This window comes from Stegostoma tigrinum, chromosome 21, assembly GCF_030684315.1.
Source record: "Stegostoma tigrinum isolate sSteTig4 chromosome 21, sSteTig4.hap1, whole genome shotgun sequence".
NCBI classification, from domain to species: Eukaryota; Metazoa; Chordata; class Chondrichthyes; order Orectolobiformes; family Stegostomatidae; genus Stegostoma; species Stegostoma tigrinum.
Genome location: NC_081374.1, coordinates 33494926 through 33515070, shown reverse-complemented (window position 1 = coordinate 33515070; position 20145 = coordinate 33494926). Strand labels below are relative to the sequence as shown.

Here is a 20145-nt window from a genome sequence, read left to right as displayed (position 1 = left end):
CTTGTTTCCTTTAATTCCTTCAGCATCTGCAAATTTGTAATCCATGCCACAAGAGTTGTACCCTAAAGGCTTGGTTCCCATCCTGTATCATTATTGTCTATCCATCTTTAGTCATACCCTTCCCAGGCCTCTCCATTCTTTAGCCCCATCTCTCTTGTAATAAGGGATAATGGGAACTGCAGATGCTGGAGAATTCCAAGATAATAAAATGTGAGGCTGGATGAACACAGCAGGCCAAGCAGCATCTCAGGAGCACAAAAGCTGACGTTTCGGGCCTAGACCCTTCATCAGAGAGGGGGATGGGGGGAGGGAACTGGAATAAATAGGGAGAGAGGGGGAGGCGGACCGAAGATGGAGAGTAAAGAAGATAGGTGGAGAGAGTGTAGGTGGGGAGGTAGGGAGGGGATAGGTCAGTCCGGGGAAGACGGACAGGTCAAGGAGGTGGGATGAGGTTAGTAGGTAGCGGGGGGTGCGGCTTGGGGTGGGAGGAAGGGATGGGTGAGAGGAAGAACCGGTTAGGGAGGCAGAGACAGGTTGGACTGGTTTTGGGATGCAGTGGGTGGAGGGGAAGAGCTGGGCTGGTTGTGTGGTGCAGTGGGGGGAGGGGTCGGACTGGGCTGGTTGAGGGATGCAGTAGGGGAAGGGGAGATTTTGAAACTGGTGAAGTCCACATTGATACCATATGGCTGCAGGGTTCCCAGGCGGAATATGAGTTGCTGTTCCTGCAACCTTCGGGTGGCATCATTGTGGCAGTGCAGGAGGCCCATGATGGACATGTCATCAAGAGAATGGGAGGGGGAGTGGAAATGGTTTGCGACTGGGAGGTGTAGTTGTTTTTTGCGAACTGAGCTGAGGTGTTCTGCAAAGCGGTCCCCAAGCCTCCGCTTGGTTTCCCCAATGTAGAGGAAGCCGCACCGGGTACAGTGGATGCAGTATACCACATTGGCAGATGTGCAGGTGAACCTCTGCTTGATGTGGAATGTCATCTTGGGGCCTGGGATGGGGGTGAGGGAGGAGGTGTGGGGACAAGTGTAGCATTTCCTGCGGTTGCAGGGGAAGGTGCCGGGTGTGGTGGGGTTGGAGGGCAGTGTGGAGCGAACAAGGGAGTCACGGAGAGAGTGGTCTCTCCGGAAAGCAGACAGGGGAGGGGATGGAAAAATGTCTTGGGTGGTGGGGTCGGATTGTGAATGGCGGAAGTGTCGGAGGATAATGCGTTGTATCCGGAGGTTGGTAGGGTGGTGTGTGAGAACGAGGGGGATCCTCTTGGGGCGGTTGTGGCGGGGGCGGGGTGTGAGGGATGTGTCGCGGGAAATGCGGGAGACGCGGTCAAGGGCGTTCTCGATCACTGTGGGGGGAAAGTTGCGGTCCTTAAAGAACTTGGACATCTGGGATGTGCGGGAGTGGAATGTCTTGTCGTGGGAGCAGATGCGGCGGAGGCGGAGGAATTGGGAATAGGGGATGGAATTTTTGCAGGAGGGTGGGTGGGAGGAGGTGTATTCTAGGTAGCTGTGGGAGTCGGTGGGCTTGAAATGGACATCAGTTACAAGCTGGTTGCCTGAGATGGAGACTGAGAGGTCCAGGAAGGTGAGGGATGTGCTGGAGATGGCCCAGGTGAACTGAAGGTTGGGGTGGAAGGTGTTGGTGAAGTGGATGAACTGTTCGAGCTCCTCTGGGGAGCAAGAGGCGGCGCCGATACAGTCATCAATGTACCGGAGGAAGAGGTGGGGTTTGGGGCCTGTGTAGGTGCGGAAGAGGGACTGTTCCACGTAACCTACAAAGAGGCAGGCATAGCTGGGGCCCATGCGGGTGCCCATGGCCACCCCCTTAGTCTGTAGGAAGTGGGAGGAGTCAAAAGAGAAGTTGTTGAGTGTGAGGACGAGTTCAGCTAGGCGGATGAGAGTGTCGGTGGAGGGGGACTGGTCGGGCCTGCGGGACAGGAAGAAGCGGAGGGCCTTGAGGCCATCTCCATGCGGAATGCAGGTGTACAGGGACTGGACGTCCATGGTGAATATGAGGTGTTGGGGGCCAGGGAATTGGAAGTCCTGGAGGAGGTGGAGGGCGTGGGTGGTGTCACGGACGTAGGTGGGGAGTTCCTGGACCAAAGGGGAGAAAATGGAGTCCAGATAGGTGGAGATGAGTTCGGTGGGGCAGGAGCAGGCTGAGACGATGGGTCGACCAGGGCAGGCAGGTTTGTGGATTTTGGGAAGGAGATAGAAACGGGCTGTGCGGGGTTGGGGAACAATGAGGTTGGAGGCTGTGGGTGGGAGGTCCCCTGAGGTGATGAGGTCGTGAATGGTGTTGGAGATGATACCTGTCCTTGACCTGTCCGTCTTCCCCGGACTGACCTATCCCCTCCCTACCTCCCCACCTACACTCTCTCCACCTATCTTCTTTACTCTCCATCTTCGGTCCGCCTCCCCCTCTCTCCCTATTTATTCCAGTTCCCTCCCCCCATCCCCCTCTCTGATGAAGGGTCTAGGCCCGAAACGTCAGCTTTTGTGCTCCTGAGATGCTGCTTGGCCTGCTGTGTTCATCCAGCCTCTTATTCTCTTGTAATAAACCATGTTTCCCTGTATGAAACAATTTCTAATGTCTCTTCATTTTGTCTTAAGGCATGCCAATTCATTCTGAGACTTCAGCTTTAATGAAAGCCCTTCTAAGTGATTATAATGCATTTATATGCTATGAGAAAGTACCCCCTTCAAAGATGGAAGATGAACATTAATTACTGACAGAACCTAAGGATTCATATCAAAAACTGATGTGAATTATATCCTCGCACCATCTGAAACAAAGTCTTAGCTTGGAAAGAACATGTGGTTATCACATTCACAGCCCAAACCAGATAATATGATTTATCTTTTATAGATTGTAGTCAGTCATTAGAGAGACAGGAGGTGAGTTACATAAAATTACATGATTCAATACTAGATAATTCATGCAATGAAAACTATCTGAACCAATCTAAAACTAATCAAGTACATCAAGTACAGTTTTTCTTTGGTTTGACTCAGGATTTTAATCATGGAGAAAATTTCAGGTGCAAGATCAATGAATGTGGACAGTGATACAGGCCACCAATATAGTTTAAAAAAAGGCATATTTTTTAAAGGTTATTTTAAAGATTAATATTATAAATCAATAAGTATGAATGACACTACTAATGCACTACTCCCAGCAGATTTGTCTCATGGACTGAAGCACAATTAGCCTGCACAGCAGTAATTCTATTCATTGGAAACTAGTACAGTGATAACGAGTAAATCCCTCACTGTGCTCAGCAGTAAATGGTATCTGCCACTTCTGCACAAACACAGCAATGACTGAATGTTTCATAAATCAATGCATCATAACTATGTAGTTAAGGGTTATGTGCAGTTGAAGTTGTTGAAGGATGGCTATTATTCCACGCTAGTCAAAGATCATCATTATCCGTTGCAGTTACAAAAATGTTTATCTTTGGAATTTGGCTTATAGTTTCATCTCAAAAACTATTGAATCTTACATGATATTTCAAGTGTCACTTTGAATCATTGACATTTTGAAAGATAGATCCCTATCATTTTGCAAGTAAAATGACCTTGTCTTTTGTTTACCAGATGTTTACAATATTCACACTTTAAGCTTGGAAATATGTGAGCTGTTTTTGTTTGATGCTGACTTGTCATGCTGTCTGATTTAGCTACCTGTTAAGCATGGTGTTGTTACACAAATGATTCTCCAATGCAGCCTGAATGTTGCCCACTGGAACACAAAATTGGTCCTGACTAAATGCTTCTTAGCTCTTTACAGGTAATGCAACAATATATTACTTATAGGGTTGACTTAATATGCTTATGCTTTTTTTTCTAGAAAAGAGAAAGACGAAGGTTTGATAAAGCAGATATGTTCCACTTGCAAGGAAATCAAGATTAGGGGCCTTTTGAACGTGATGGTTGTTAATAAGAGATTCAGAAAGAATGTATTGACTAGATAATAGTTATAATGTTGAACTCAGTATGGAGTGGTGAGACAAAGGGTATCAATGCCTTTAAAGGGAATCAAGGTAAATTGTGGGAAACAAGAAAAAAAACATATTCCGAGAGGGCGAGATGAAGTAAGGTAGGAGAAGCCTCCTATAGAACACAAACAAGAATTTGGGCTAATTGGGCAAAATGACATTTTCTGTGTGATAAATTCTATGTAATTTGCAAACTTATCCTTATACTGCCAAGGACAAAAGCCATCATAAAACTCAGGCTTATCAGCCCATTAACACAAAAGCAGACTTCACCACTAATACTTTTGCCGGCAACCTCACATCCACCATCAGCAAGTTAGACACAAGACAAGTTTACAAGGTTTTGTGCTAACATTGCAATGGATACAATTCGGATCATTGACACCCCGCAGTGTGCAACTACTCATGTGATCAGCGTAAATTAAATGGGTGTTGGTGGGAAAACATCTAGAAAGGAGCAATAAATTGCAGGAATATTAGCTATCTGTCAGCCTACAGTCTTCCAAATTAGAAAAAAATTGAAGTTGCCTCTCTAATATTTGAAGAAAACAACTAAAACAATTCCTGTTGTGACTTTACCAAGGATGTCATCTGAGGAAACCAATTTGCTGTAAAGCACTGTGTATAAAAATGGGAGTTTAGTTGACAGCTGTCTTGTATTGACTTTACTGCAGTCTTGAGCCACACTAATGAGACGAGGTTGTGGAGGGAATAGATGTGTGTGATCCAGTATTACCAAAGCTTCAATTATTGACCTGCATTATAACATATACCTGCTACAGTCGGCTGATATTTGAATGCAGACAATCAGCAGCTAGTGTACACTCAGCCGGGAGAGTAATAATGTGTTAAAGGTCTCTGTGTTATGACCTCCTATCCTCAAGGATCTTTTAAAAATATATTTCATTACAACAGTTGTATTTATTGGGATAAGTCAATTCAGGCGTAACAAATTATAAGCATCGTGGGACTGAATTTATTCATAAAATGCAATTTTGTAGGCTCTAGGGAATGTTCCAGTGCAGTAACTACAGACTGCTGTATGAGGTAATATTTCTGAAAGGGTTCAAATTGAAATTATATTCACTCCACCCAATTTGATGGTGTAACACCATTTTTGGTTGGAGAAATAATTTGCCATTTGTGATGAATGGTTATAAAGTATTCTTATTATTTAGAAACTTGGATTCCAAAGTCAAGGTAAGTGAGATTTTTGGCTTTAGTCTATGAAGATTGCTTGTATTTTTACACAAGGTCAGAAAGTCAATTTAACTTTGAGTTCAAGATGGCATTTCCAAGAAAGCATGTGACTCAGACTAACTGATTAGATTAACTACTTGATTAAATTATAGCTAAAAGCATTGACAAAGCTTAGATTTAACAATTTGCAGAAAGAAAGACCAGAAATACAAGCAGGTTTCATTCAGAATAAGAAAGAAAATCCATTCCAGCCAGAAATCAATTTAGTTTTAACAATCTCCAGTGCAGCAGAGCTGGGAATAGTCCTTAAACCTTGCATTGTTTTAATCCAAGCAGACAAGGCTAGAAAAGAAGCCGCATCATTTCCTTGAGCTCAGTGGGACAACGTTAATGTGGTGGCCTGTTTGTGAGTTTCTGGAAGAGATGGAGAAATGCCCATCTTGTGAATGTACTGAGAAAGGAATCAAAAGGAAACACTTGTAATAATATCACTTTTATCAGAAATTTTGAAGTGAAGATATGATTAATACTTCACTAGGACTGACTTCCTGTGAAGGATAATGCTAGGGGAAGAAAAGTGTTAAATCTTTGCTTTTACACATGTAATAAATGTGTGTTGTTTTGTTAAAATCCTCATGTGAATATGGACTGTGTTTGAGCACTATGGTACCCAAGCTGCAAACATAAAAATATGGTCGATCAAGCCAACTTTTGCTCGAGCAACTGACTGAACCAGTGAGTTGACTGGATGTCTCGTTTGCAAAGGGGTCTGATGCCAACAGTATGCATTCAATTCCTGCATTGGCTGAAGTTACCATGAAGGCCCCGTATTATCAACCTTAGCCATAGCATGAGGCGTGAGGAGCCTCAGGTTAAACTCACCACCAGATATCTATCTTTCCAATGAGAGAGCAGATCTATGGTCCTCTGGGACTATGATGGCTCTAACTTTACCTCTGCAATCAATTAGAGTCAGAAAACTTGCAAAACCTCCAATGTTAATGGAGACAGGTGTGGCATATTTTCCTTCTAATAATTGTAATGATGTTTAACTACTTAATGTTAATGGTACCTATTTCTATCATACAATGAACTATGCCTTGTAATATAAGGTAATTGACTTTTCTCGTTCACAAATCAGAGAATTGTGATGTTGTAGAAGAAGGCCATTTTGTCTACTGCACCTACCCAGTTCTATCACCTATTTAGGCTGTTTGGTGGTCTATTCTCTACCCCTGATAATTAAAATGGCCTGTAAGGCTCCAAGTAGAAAAGTGGGTTGGTGGCATCAAACTGCCTCAACCACCATCTACTGATGGTTGACACCCAATGCCAGCACAATGCATATGACAGTTGCTTGTTTGCTGAAGTTCAGCTTTCCAATCATTTTTCATGAAAAGTTGATGTTTCTATCAAATAGATTCACAATTTCAATTGGAACCTAAGCTTAAATCCAGGAATCAAGACCTATTGCTATGTATCAACTTGAAAGGCTTGTAAAATTGTCAACATTTCTTTGTTTATGAAATGATACAGACGGAAAATTGAAACAGTATTGATATTAATAAGCTGAAGTAACTTCTCTATATGAAATATTGCTCCATCAAACTGATGCTTAAAGTGTAAAGGTTGCGTTTTGACATTTCTTTAAAGAATGCATTAAGCAGAATAGCAATGGAATGAAATATGAAGTACAAGAGTAATAGTCACTGATGCAGCTGATAGCTCCACATATACATTACAATTTCTTAACTTTCTTTCATTTGTTGCCAACAGGAATCTCCCAGGGTATTAATTCATCTTCCTGTTGGATTCTACTGCCTCATATGAATGAAAATCAAGTCCATATGGTGTCCAGATACAAAGGGACACAAAAGTAGCATCAGTGGAATTCTGTGTTTCCCATCACACTGTTACAGCGGAGGTTGCAATGAAGATCCCACTTCTCAACGTCGCCGCTTACCTGAGACATGAGGCCCTCAGGTTAAACCACCAGTAGTCATCTCTCTCTAATGAGAGAGCAGCCTTACAGCAACAGAAAATAAAACCTAATTTGACGCCTCTACACCGGTCTATTAGCTTGAATAATGGTTTATACCGAAAGTAAAGGCCTATTTTATCATTGAAAAGATGGAGCAGGATTAAATTTATAGTAGTCTATTGCAGAGGGGAAGGAAAACATAATAATATTTAAAAATGAATGTACTGTTCATAGTGGAGCACTGTTCTGAAGCATACAAAACAAAATACACAAGTTTGTGTTATTTGCAAGTTATATATTTTTTTCCTTTTAAGATAGATAGTTATTGAAAAGATTTCTGCAATTTGTAAAGCATGGCATACTGTCAATTATCTGTTTGCATCCAATTGTATGTCAAACAGTGATTTGCAAATTAAGAACCAAGGGAGATAAATTGATTAAACCTCAGACGCAAGAGTAGGAATTGCAATGACTGATTGTGTACCTCTTTATCATACTGCAGGCAATTTGCAAAATTTATGTGGTCTGCTCATCTGCACCGTTTTAGTGTACAGTAGACCATTGAATGAATGAATGCCTGGATAGGAATACGAGGGTGTTGAAAAGCCAGCATGATTATACTTAAAGCCAGTTTACAGCTTTTACAGGAGTAGCATATTCTAGTAAGAGTGATAATTGGAACTCCTTATATGAGTGACTTTATCCTGGAAAAATCCTTGGATTGGGACACAGATCAGGTTCCAAGGCTCTCCAACATAACACTGGAGATGTTGGTGCAAAGGACCAGCAGGAGCTCCTCCATCCACACAGACAAGACTCCCGAGCAGATACAGCTTAATGGCAGCGATATACACCCAAGGTCTTGAATGCAATGTCAGAATTAATTCAACTGATCAAATTCAATGAACTCACATGAATATTCAAATGACAAATCCCATGAACTCATTCTTTCGCAGTTATAGCTTCATCTCACTCTCACAGGTTGACATTGCAGCAAATGTGGATGGCACAGTGACTCGGTGGTTAGCACAGCAGCTTCACTGCACCAAGGACCTGGGTTTGATTCCAGCTTGGATGACTGTCTGTGTGGAGTTTGTATGTTCCTCGGTCCAAAGATGTGCAGGTTAGGTGTATTGGGCATGCTAAATTGCCAGTAGTATGTAGGTTATGTTGGTCAGCCATGATAAATATAGGATTACAGGGGACAGGATAGAGATCTGTGTAGGATGCTTTTCAGTGGGTCAGTTTGGACCTTGATGGGCCAAATGGCCTCTTTCCACACTGCAGGGATTCCAATGTTCTATTCAATCATGAAAGCTAATCTTACTAGCCAGGATCAGACATGGCCACATGTCAATCAGTTTGTCATGGTTAGGGCTCTGACATTCAGAAGAGTTGAACGCCTCAAGGATAAAAGATTGCCCACTCTGTGCATCACATTTCCTTCACTGATTCCTAAGCCTCACATATTCTAGCATGACCCTTTTGCTTCTTGCCATCCTCCCACTCAGTCCTCCTGAAAATAGCCCTACCCTTGACATCCAAGGATTGCTACAGGATTGGGCTGTGATGCAAGGATGTGACATGGGAGAGGAAGAAGTGATTTCTTCACCAGACCTTTAGGGAGCTGCTGTACAATGTTCTGCTCATTAAGTTAAAGAGTCAGAAAAACATTGTGTTGCATTTAATGCTCCTATTGGCTGCACCCATTGATCATATGGAGAGCGACAGGAAATCTGACTGTGGCCATTCCCATGAGCCCTGATGGGACGTATAGCCAATCTGGTACTACCTGGCAGGCACCAGGATTCCGGAACCCTACAAAACTGATATGCCACTTCCACAAGCTGCCAACCAATTGGACACCAGCAGCTCTACAGTAGTAGTAACACCATTGGAGAAGTTGTCACTGCTGATGCTGCAGGAGATGCAAGAGGAGTAACATTGCTAAAATAGACAGAACATAGCTGAAAGGGAACAGAGTGCCTGAGCAGGATAATACCCTCCCCCAACATGAAAGAATAGAACCCACCCTCATCAAAGTCTGTGGGATAGGCCTACAGGAGAGTACTTTGTGCCCTGCTCTCAAGATGAGGCTCTGCAGTTACTGATAAAATATTTAAGACAACTTAAGGGCCTCAGTAGGGTCAGGAAGCTAACCACAATCTTCCCGACGTTTGACTTAATTGGAAGGATTTTGGAATGTGATGGGCTTTGTACCTCCACTAGCTCCCTGCTGCTGGCATGAATAAAAATGCCTAAATCACAGCCTGCTCCAAAGAACAGCATTAAATATCTACTGACATGTACAGCTGTCCCCTAAATTTCCAGATTGGAAAGTAAGGGTGTAAATCTAAAAGTCTAACGCACATATTTATGTGAATGCATTTGAATTGCCAACTTTGGACAGTACTGGCTCTGCCAGTTGAATGTTAACATACTACATACCCAAGAGAAAAATACAAAAAAATTCTTAAAGTATGGTGTCTGGACCTGCATAAAATAGCAACATAATCATGTAATACTTGGAAACATTCAGAAGCAAAAAAATTTGAACCTTTCCTTTAGAAATTTTGGGTTAAAGTAGATGGAAAGTGTAGTGATTGGAATAAGGGCCACGTGGATCTCATTGACCTTGATATCCTTGATTGGGGTTGTTAACCCAGGCCCTGACTGGTAGATATAAACAGGATATTCAGAGTCTCCTGACTCTAGAGGCTGGCTCTGGGCTCGCTGGTCAGAGCGCATGTACTGTGCACGTGTGCATAAAGGGAGGCTTAGTGAAGGCATACTAGCCTCTGTACAGTTATTTCAAAAAGCAACAACACAAATATTTCACTCTGCTCACTTGCATTAATATCATTTCTTTAAAGCCGTTGACAGTTATTGCAATTCAAGATTAATTTAGCTATTTATTCAACTTTTCACCACATCTGCAAAACAGGATATGACCCACTGGCTGGAAGGCAATGATTCCAAACAGATGCAAAACTGAATTAGGTATCAACACTGCTGTACAGTAAATTAATTGAAGATAAATGAAGACGCATCTATTGAACAGATCAGTAAGGAACAAAATACCATGGAAAGTGAGAACTGGCGAAAAAGTGTTATTAATTATTGACTGTGTTTCTGACTATTATTCTTTGGCTTCTGTTGAAATTAAATTATACTGACTAAATTCTATTTGCATCCCTCTCAGGACTCACTTATTCTCAACATTATGTTAAACTAATGAAGACTGCTGCTTGTTAAACCACTTTATCATTTGCTCTGTGTCCATGTGAGAAATATTCTGTGATCTTTACATGACAACTACCTGAAAAAAATTAATCTTAAAGAAAAGCTAATCTCCACCAAACCTCTTAAATCATTCTGCATGACAGTTTCTCAGTGTGTCTTATGATATGATCATCTCAGGAGACTTTCACATTAGCCTAAGTCACAAAATGTCAAATGCTTTATGTCCATCCTAATGTAATTAAGATGTACGTATTTTATGAAAAAAGGCAAAACCTACTTTATGTAAGATGACAATGTAAAACAGTTAGACTTACCTTGATTAGCATATTACACTTAAGAAACTTCTGGGAACACTATTGTTATAAAAGAGTTCTATTTAACACAGCAATGAGATTATATAATATCAGTGGTTGCCGGTATCATTTCAAGCCATGGAGCATGCCACTGGAATTCTTTGCTTACTTTTGATTTTGGATTCCTAATTATTCCTTGCACTAGACTTTCTTTCTGTAAACTTGTTACAAGAATTCTATTTTATGCAGTAGTTTATGGCGATCCTCAGGCTGTTTCATCTTCTGCCCTTTTCCTTAATGTTCAAATCTTTATCATTATCCAGCTTCAGAACATGTCCTACTGGAGATCTGAACTTTCCCAGATCAATGATGTCTTTACCATATATGATATTTTTAGTTTGTCATGCTCAAACCCCTGTATCATCTTGACACTTACTTCTGTTAAACAATTGAGGTGCTTCATCATGCTGTGCTCAATATCATGGGAGTAATGCTCCAGTCAATTCAACTTAGGCAAGCAAGAAATATCTCTAAGAATCTTAGATGCTCTCTGCTAGTTTTCAATTATTTCAGCGCAAAATATTTCAAGGCTGTCAGTACAAACAGTACCCAGACACCCCAAAAAGGAGTCATGTAAAGTTTGGCATTCCATTCCAGTTCTTGAGCACGATAATTACAGTTGACTGACTTATGTGATGGAAAATACTGAAATTGGTGTGAAAACTGAAATATCTGACATGCCCTGAAAGAAGGTGAGCGGATGTGTTGGTGAAGAAGATCCTCTAGCTATCACCTACAACAAAAGCAATTGTCAGTTCTGTGAATGTCCATGCCAATCCTGTATCAGACTCTTCGATTCTGAGAGATTATGTGAAATAAAGCAATTTGGTCCTTTGAGTTTACTCCATCATTCAATAAGATTATTCCTATTTGACTGTGACCTTAACTCCAATTAACTGTGTGCCTTTTATAATCTTTGCCTCCCTTGGAGATTAAACATCTTTCCAATTCAGCCTTCAAATTATTAAATGACCTAGCCTCTGCTGCTTTGTGGCAAAGAGAATTCCAAAGGTTAGCAACTTTCTGGAAGACATAATTCTGTCTCACTTCAGGCTTCACTATGGCTCCTAGTTCCAGTTTCTCCCATAAAATAAAACATTCTCTGGTACCTATCCTTTCAACCACTCTGAATCTTATGTTTCATCTCATATTCTTTGAAATTCTAATTCTGCTATTGGAAGGATATTATTAAATAGGAGAGGATTCGGAAAAGATTTTCCAGGATATTGCCGGGACTAGAAAGTTTGAATTATAAGGATATGCTGGATGGGCTGGGTTTTTTTTTCACTGGAGCTAAGCAGGTTGAGGGGCAACCTTGGAGAGGTTTATAAAATCATGTGGGGTATAGATAAGGTGAATAACGAAGGTCTTCTCTCTAAAATGGGGTGTTCAAAATTAGGGGCTCATATTTTTAATGTGAGAGGACTGAAGACTCTGCTTCTATGTTGTATAACTCTATGATTCTAAAAATTCTACTGAGCACAAGCTCAACATTCCCAACCTTCCTCACTGGACAACCCTTTCATGCAAGGATTCAACCTAATGATCTTTCTCTATTCTTCCAATTCAAATATATACACCCTTAAAAAGCATTTGTGGTGCAGATTTGATGCCCCTACTTCTGGACTCAGAGGCCCAAGTTGAAGTCCCGCCTACTCCAGAGACATGTAATAACATCTCTGAACAGGTTGATTAGAAGATCCCTCCTTAAGTAAGTAGACCAAAATTATGCACAGTATACAGTTTCCTGTACAGAACATTTCCTCGCTTCTACGCTCCATTCCTTTTCAGTTCAGGTCAACATTCCACTTCTGTTCTAATTACCTGTTGCACTTCTATGCTAACTTTTTTTGTGATTTATCTACAAAGGCAAACTAATCCCTCTGTACTGCAGCATTTTCTCACGTTAAACTCCATCTGCCAACTTTTTTACTTGTCAGTATCTCTTTGCAGGAAGGCCCACGGAAGATATTGAAATCATTTGGACATACTCACACCAGGAATCTACTACTACTACCGTCACAATATTTAGTGATGTAATGATTTTTGTGTGCTCTTAAATTTCGATTCTCTTCTCATTTACGCCTTCACTCTTCATTCAAGGTCTTCACCTGAAGTTGATGTCTGTTTTCTAAAAAAAAACCTCTTTGCTTTTACATTTTGGTTTCAGTTTCCCTCTGTTTTTACTCATGGCCACATTCTATTCCCTTCTTGTCTCATCAACGAGATCAGTTGTTAATTTTATTTGTGAGATTGCTAGATTTTTATCAAGCAAAGGTATTAAAGGACATGGAGCAAAAGTATGGAAATGAATATATGAATAAAAACTGAAAGACCTTGTCTATCTAACCGTTCTTCTCTCCCTTTGGGCTCTTTCCCCACTTACTGTTTACTCCTTACCATCTAGCACCCACCCTAACTTCTGCATATAAAGTGATATTTTCCTAGCTACCATCAGCTCTGAGGAAGGATCATTCAACCCGAAACATCAACTCTGATATCTATCCACAGACGTTGCCAGACCTGCTGAGCTTTTCCACCAATTTCTATTTTTGTGAACATGTATATGAAGTTAGGCCACAGATCAGCCATAATCTCATTGAACAGCTGAATGGCCTACTCTTGGTCTAATTTTCATATGTTTCTATTTATTTACAAACATAATAATCTCTGGTGAAACGCATCAGGTCTGGCATCATCTGTTTCAATTCCAGACTTGATGCATTTCATCAGAACTGATGGCTGCTAGATAAAAGCTTTGTTTATGCTGAAGGTGGTTGAGTGGGATGGGGAGGAGAGGTCAATGGGTATGTGAAGATGGAGCACAGGAGAGCCAGCAAGAGAGATGAAAAGGGTAGGCAAATGAGGGGACTATTGAAAGTAGGCCTGGATAGAAGACAACCGAATGAGTGATAATGAGGCCTGAGAGTAGGAGAGAATAGGCAGGCTGAAAGCAACCCATAAAGTGTGATAAATAATGTTGTCTCATTACCAATTCTTCCTAGCAGCTACGTTCTCTCGAAGAGTCACCTAACTCAAAACATTAACTCTGCTTTTTCCCCACGGATGCTGCCAGATCGACGGAGTTTCACAAGCTATTTCTGTTTTAGATTCAGATCTCTAGCACCTGCTGTTCTTTGTTTTATTCCTATGTATTTAGTTTATTGAGCTCGTTTTTTTTCCAGTCTCCTTTGGTTCTAACAGAATCATAACTAATTCCTACCTTATGGGGCACCTAAGGAGAAATTGTTTCTTTCTTGCTTCCATTTAAAACCTTTGCTTTTTCTAGAAAGATCAATTCCATACTTGATTAATTCCTTGAAAACAAATTGACTAAAGTGTATTTTCTTTTTGCATACAATTTATACTTGCAAATACACAGAAGACCATTTTCTATTCAGAACACAGAAAAACATAGAACAGGACAGCATAGGAACAGGCTCTTCAGCCCACAACTGTCTATGCTACTATGCCATTCTAGACTGATGCCATCTGCCTGCATATGGTCCTCTTCCCTCTATTCCCTACCTATTCATGTATCTGCCTAAATACCTCTTAAATATTGCTATCATATCTGCTTCTATCGCCTCCCCTGTAGCACATTCCAGGCATCTACCACGCTCTGTGTTAAAAAAAACTTTCCACTACATTTCCTTTAAACTTCCTCCCTTACCTTAAATCTATACCCACATGTATTTGACATAATCAAAGCATTCACACACTTACAAAAAAAAAATTTTAGGAAAAACTGGACTATTTGAAACCTTGATTCCAAATTAACCTGTTGGACCATAACCTGATGTCATGTGACCTCTAATTGTTGTAAGTAATATTGCAATGTGATATTCCCTCTTTCCCCTGCTGATACAGTATATTTTTGGTTATAACATTTCTGACCTTCTTGATACGATTTCATCCTTGTACATCTAATGGAAATTTGACTGGCAGGCAATTAAAATTGCACCGATTACTTTCCACCCTGAAGTCACTTAATATGATTGTTTGCAATCTCAACTTGCTGAACTGAACAGGAAGTGATGGCAGAGATAATGGGAAGTGCAGATGCTGGAGAATCCGAGATAACAAAGTGTGGAGCTGGATGAACACAGCATGCCAAGCAGCATCTTAGGAACACAAAAGCTTACGTTTTGCACCTCGACCCTTCATCAGAAAAGGTTCTTTTCAAGGCCAAAGAGATTACAAGAGAGTTGCAATGGGAGAGAGATCCCCTGAGTTTTGCCCAGAGGGAGGAGGGATTCTAGGCCCGGAACATCAGCTTTTGCGCTCCTAAGATGCTGCTTGGCCTGCTGTGTTCATCCAGCTCCACAGGAAGTGAAGGCATCTGTCTGAAGTTAACAAGTTCATACTTTACACATACATATCAGCCTGAATACAAAGGTGCTGGGAGTTTAACTTCCAATCAGACTTGCAAGGAAGAGGATCATAAAAAGGTCTAAAATAGTAACTTAGTGATTTTCTTCTTGTCTGCTTTGTAGGCTCAGAAATAGATTAAGTATTTCCGTGCCAAGGATTTGGGACTTGTTCTTGGCTGGGGACCTCCAGTGATAGTCTTGGCAGTCAATATTGCCTGTTGCTTGTACTTGGTAGGTAATCTCCGAAGTGCGTGATGTTTCACTACTTCTTATTCCATGAGATAATTAGCTTTAAAGGGTTAATAAATGGGCAGTGTTTAATCTTCATCCATTTGATACATAATCTGCTTATTACACAGACATTGGGGCATCTTTGGGCAGATGGCAGTTTGAAGCTAGAGACTTAGACATAGTCCCCTGATGGAGGCACAAGTGACTCACCTACCTCTTGTTAGTAATAGCTAATCTGTTGAAGTGTTCACGTAATCTGCGTATGGTTATTATATCTTGTCACAGAGCACAATAGTCTCTTCAGCTAAGACTTATTTCTGATTCATCCTCCACCACAGATTACTGGACAATGTATGAAGGAGAGTTGATGGCATTACTCTTTTAAATGGCAAATTACCAGTGGTTGGTACCCAAGCTTCTCATTGTAATAATATTTCTCACCAAAGACCAGCCTGGAATCGTTTGGATGCTTTAATTTGTTACATGTAAATCGATCAACATTTTTTGTTGTTCATGTTCGACACTTTATAATAATGTCCTTTGTATGTACATGAGCATGTAAATTGCTTCAGAAAGAACAAACAAAGATAGAAAGATGCATTCGTATCTCAAATTCAATGCTAATGTAAATCCAAGTAAATATATTTTGAATCAAAGATCTATAATTGTATTTAGTACAAAAATACAGAAAAAATAGCTGAAATAATAAACAAATGACCGTTCACACAAAACAGAAATTTAATTTGAAGTCATAAAATCAGATAGTGCTGGAAAAACCCAGTAGGGAATAGAGCCAAAGATTCCCTACAGCGTGGAAACAGGCAATTTGGTGCAACATTTCCACACTGACTCTCTGAAGACCATTCCACCCAGACTCATTCGCCTACCCTATCCCTGTAACCCTGCATTTCCCATGGCTGATCCACTTAACCTATATATCTCTGAACACTACCGGCAATTTAACACGGTCAATGCACCTAATATACACATCTTTGAACCGTGAGACGAAACTGGAACACGAGGAGGAAACCCACACAGATACGGGGAGAATGTACAAACTCCATGCAGACAGTCACCTGAAGCTGGAATTGAAATGGGGCCCTGGCGCTGTGAGGCAACAATGGGAACAACACTGAACCACCAACATCTGTGGAGAGAAAGCAGAATTAACATTTCGGGTTCAGTGACCTTTGCACAAAACTGTTCTGAAGAAGGGTTACTGGCCCTAAAACATTAACTCCGCTTTCTCTCCACGTATGCTGCCTAACCCGCTGAGTCTTTCTAGCAATATCTGCTTTTGTTTCTGATCACCAACATCTGCAGTTCTTTCTGTTTTTGTTTGGTTTAATTTGAAGTAGGCCTTGGAGGCATACAGTATAGAGCAAAGTCCAAACTGGAAATCTTTTGTTCAATTAAAGTGATAAATTAGCATAACAACAGTCCTATGTTCGAAATGAAACAGACCTTTCAAAGCTTCTCCTGCTTTAATATGTTAGCAGCATACAAACATTTGTTTCTATTTTGATTTTATTGTCACACGTAACGAAATACAGTGAAAAGCTTTGTTTACGAGCAATACAGGCAGATCACAGCAAGCAAAGGATGTGCATATCAAAAAATCTTGAGGCTTACAGGTTACATTGTGGGTTACATTATTTGAGGTTAGAGTCCATTCAACAGTCTGAAAACAGCTGGAAATAAGATGTCTCTGAGCCCACTTGTGCATGTGTTCATCCTTCTGCATCTTCTACCTGACGGAAGAGGTTGGAGGAGATCATTACTGGGGTGCAATGGGTCTTTGATGATGTTGGCCAACTTTCTGTGGGCAGTAGGCCATGTAAATGGAGTCCATGGATGGAAGGTTGGCTTCCATGATGGCCTGGGCTGTGTGCAACACCTTCTGTAGTTTCTTACAGGCCTGGGCAGAGCAGTTGCCGTACCAGACCGGTGATGCACCCGGTCAGTATGCTTTCAATGGTGTATCTGCAGAAGTTGGTGAGGGACCTTATCGTCATGCCAAATTTTCTGAGCCACCTGAGGAAGAAGAGGCATTGTTGTGCAGCCTTGACTGTCGCATTTACCTGGGAAGTCCAGGACAGGTCATCGGTTATTGCCACTCCGAGGAAATTAATGCTCTTCATTCTCTCAACATCAGTTCCGCTTATGTAGATGGAGGCGTGTTCTCCTCCTTTCTTTCTGAAGTCAATGATCGGTTCTTTAGTTTTGCCAACTTTGAGAGAGAAAATTCAACATGGCACCAAGTCACCAAACCCTCTATTTCCCTTCTGTAGTTTGACTCATCTTTGTCAGGTATCTGTCCCACTACAGTGGTGTTGTCTGTGAACTTGTACGTGGCATTTACTCAGAATTTTGCAACACATTCATAGGTATACAGGGAGTACAGTATGGAGCTGAGAACACATCCTTAGGGGCTCCAGCGTTGAGTGTTACTGTGGACGAGGTGCAGTTACCAATCCTCACTGATTGCGGTCTATGGATCAGAAAGCTGAGGATCCAGTTGCAGAGGGTGGAGCCATGACTAAGGTCACACAGTTTTGAGATCAGTCTGGAAGGGATAATTGTGTTGAAGGTGGAGCTGTAGTCAATGAGCAGGAGTCTGACGTGGGCGTCTTTGTTGTCCAGTTGTTCCAGAGGTGAGTGCAGGGCAAGGGATATGGCATCCTCTGTGGACCTGTTATGTCAGTAGGCAAACTGTAGGGGATCAAGGCAGGTTGGGAGACTGGAGTTGATGTGGGCCATGGCCAGCCACTTGAAGTACTTCACGTTTATTGCAGTCAGAACAACTGGCAGTAGTCATTAAGGTACACTGCATGTGTTTTGTTGGGTACAGGGCATGATGGTGATCTTCTTGAAATAAGTCGGGACTTCAGCTTCTAGGAGGGAGGGGTTGAAGATGTCAGTGAATACCTCCACCAGTTGGTCCGCACAGGATCTGAGTGCTTGGCCGGGGACACTGTCCAGGCCTGTTGCTTTCCTTGGGTTGACTCCCAGGAAGACTGATCTAATGACTGCAGCAGTGACGGAGCCACGATATATGTCTGGGGCTGTCAAAGCAGGCGTCTCCACGCCGGCGGTAGTCTGCTCAAACCGAGCATAGAAAGCATTGAGCGTGTCAGGGAGTGATGTTTCATTGTCGGCCTTCTTACACTGTTTCAAACATTCGCTGTACCTCAATATCCATGCAGAGATTTTGGAACAATTTTGGAAACACTCTTCACAAAATATCTTTTTATTTGTTAGGTGAAAGCAAATGTGAAGCATTTTTGTTGCATTAAATAATCACTCTGATAGCTGTAAATTTTTCCCTGTGTTCTCCAAAAATAGAGGTTATTTAATGTTAAAAATATTGCAGAATCAGCCATATTTTTCTGGTGACTGATTGAGGATTGAGCTACCCAGAATGCAATGTGTGTTACATCCCCGGCTGCCTGAACTGCTTGGCTGCAATTGCACAACTTACTTTTTTTTGATGAAGTGAAACCTTCTATATTGCAGATACTGAAATAACACCGCAGGGTCCAGTATCGTGTCACCACATCACCCTTCATTTACACATGGAGAGTCCTTGACACTGACCCAGCTCCCTCAGAGCTAGCTCTCAGAATAAACAAAATCTCTGATACTCCTGTTGGTATCTATCAGCCAGGATTCCCTGATTAGATGAATATGACAGTCCCATTCAGGGAACTCATATTCTATGTGGTCCACCTGGCTGACCGCATTATAATCACTACAGATGTCAACACCACTCTATGACTTAACTTAATCCCGTTAGTATCTGTTTTCCATCTGAGATACTTTTATTTAGGTTGGACCGTATTGTTTTACAAATTATTGTCTCCTCTGTTGTGTTTTAGACCTAATGCACAGATTGAGGCATATCATTCACTACAGTACTGCAATATTTGCATTTTAATAAAAATTATTTACATCAATTATAACTTGAGAGCAATAACTTTGATATTATCGATCCTCAGCAAGTGTCAAAAAACATGGTTGAGGTTTTTTTTTGCCTGCACACCTTTCATTCCTCATTCTTTCTTACATTTTCACAGAAACAAGAATCCAAAATAGGAGCTGGACAGATAACTGCTGTTGCCTGACATATCTGCAGACCATCCAGGAAAGTCAGATCCTCTTCAATGCTCAATTCCAGGCCAGCTTGAAATACAGGAGAATTCTAACTAACAATAATCCTGATCACTTGTCCAATTTATTTTACATTTCTAAACATTCTTGGAATCTCCTCAAATTCTACTATTCCTGCTGCAGAACTGTTATACACAGCGCATGTGATGGATGATTATTATGTCTTTTGTTTCATTATAGGAAGTGAACATAAGACTTTTTTGTGTTCTATTTTTAAAAAGTCACGTTATTCTTTTTGGAAATGCAACAAATTATTGAGGAAGCAAACCACTTCAAATGTAAAACACAGATTCATCTGGGAATGCTTAACTGAGGGCTTTAACAGCTATTAATGAGCTCTTTATATCTAGTTTCCTCATCCCAATAGTCAATAGCAAATAAATCAATTTTATCGAGTTTTTTTCTTTATTTATTTACGCACGTCCTCAGAACATTACCTGAATTTCTAGATGAACAGTCCAGAGATAATACCACTAAGCCTTCCCTTATATCATATTATGTATTACAGTTTGCTGCATTTTGACATTTCAACCTGTTTATTCTATTGCCCCAATGAGGCCTCAGTCACATTGAGAACCAGTGTATAAAAAATTC

General features: G+C 41.2%; 1 protein-coding gene across 9 annotated transcripts in view; it reads right to left on the bottom strand.

Annotated features, from left to right (window-relative positions):
* The window catches only part of LOC125462946 (synaptotagmin-B), a 579758-nt gene that overhangs the window by 389402 nt on the left and 170211 nt on the right, over positions 1-20145 (bottom strand). The window contains exon 2 of one of the 9 annotated variants that reach the window (XM_059653434.1): positions 16458-16528. The exons of the other annotated variants lie outside the window; for them this stretch is intronic. The gene's annotated coding sequence lies outside the window, so the exon portion shown is untranslated. The remainder of the gene's footprint in view (positions 1-16457; positions 16529-20145) is intronic. 9 annotated transcript variants of the gene reach the window in all.